A 1286-nucleotide genomic window follows, 5' to 3' on the forward strand; every position below is an offset into this window, starting at 1 on the left:
GATTGCATTTACCTGCTCCTTAGCTTCCCTCTTTCCTGGCACTTCAGTGTCACTAGGTAGTGTAACAGGCTGACGATTTAGCAAGGCATTAGTAATTTGCCCAATTTGATTTTCCAAGGTCTTGATAGAAATGACTTGACTCTTGCACATAAGCTTCAAGTCCTCTTTTTCAAATTTTTCATTGGCTTGTTGTAGCTGGAGTTGTTGTCTTGGTGCATATTGTGGTTGCTGAGAACCAGGGGGTTGTACTGCTTAGTGGGATACTGCTGATAGGGTTGTTGAACCGCATTCTGAGTGTTGCTCCAACTGAAATTAGGATAATTGTGGTTGTTGGGATGATAGGTGGCTGGAACTGGTTGTTGCGATCGCTAGAAGTTGCTCACAAACTGAGCTGATTCACTAGCAATTGCGCACTGATCAATCTCGTGGGCACCAGCACAAAGCTCACATACACTAGCGATTTGATTAACTCCATAGTTAGCCAAAGTGTCCATCTTCATCGTCAAAGCCTTAAGTTGGGCTGCGATAGCAGTAGCTGCGTCCAACTCCAGAATTCCTGCGACTTTTCCCTGAGTAAGCCTCTTGGAAGGATTCTGGTACTCATTAGCAGCCATCAGTTCAATAAGTTCATAAGCTTCATCGTAGCTTTTAGCCCACAAGGCTCCTCCTGATGCTGCATCAAGCATGGGTCTAGAAGTATCACCCAATCCATTATAGACACAGTTGATAATCATCCAATCAGGCATGCCATGGTGTGGGCACTTCCTTAGCATCTCCTTATATCAATCCCAAGCCTCACACAGAGATTCTCCAGTTTGCTGAGCAAACTGAGTAAGAGCATTCCTGATTACAGCAGTCTTCGCCATAGGGAAAAATTTAGTGAGAAACGTTTATGCAAGATCCTCCCAAGTGGTGATAGACCCTGCTGGTAGAGAGTGTAACCAACACTTAGCTTTACCCTTAGAGAGAATGGGAAGAGGCATAGCTTGATAACATCTTCAGTCACATCATTAAACTTGAAGGTGTCGCAGATCTCGATGAAATCTCTGATGTGCATGTTGGGGTCTTCAGTAGGAGAACCCCCAAACTGAACTGAGTTTTGTATCATATGAATCGTGCTTGACTTGATCTCAAAAGTGTTAGTCCTGATGGCTGGTCTGATGATGCTTGACTGAATGTCATTAATTTAAGGCTGAGAATAGTCCATCAAAACCTTCGGATTTTCCGCTTGATCACCCATCTCTACTAAAGCTGGTTCTTCAACTTTCTCTTCTTCTTCTACCTTC

The 1286-nt window shown here is 43.8% G+C and overlaps 1 non-coding gene across 1 annotated transcript; it reads left to right on the top strand.

Annotated features, from left to right (window-relative positions):
• Positions 1 to 744: 744 nt before the first annotated feature.
• On the top strand, positions 745 to 851 carry LOC141670029 (small nucleolar RNA R71). The gene has a single exon (XR_012554280.1). It is a non-coding gene; the product is annotated as a small nucleolar RNA R71 (small nucleolar RNA).
• Positions 852 to 1286: the final 435 nt, after the last annotated feature.

This window comes from Apium graveolens, chromosome 6 (assembly GCF_009905375.1).
Source record: "Apium graveolens cultivar Ventura chromosome 6, ASM990537v1, whole genome shotgun sequence".
NCBI classification, from domain to species: Eukaryota; Viridiplantae; Streptophyta; class Magnoliopsida; order Apiales; family Apiaceae; genus Apium; species Apium graveolens.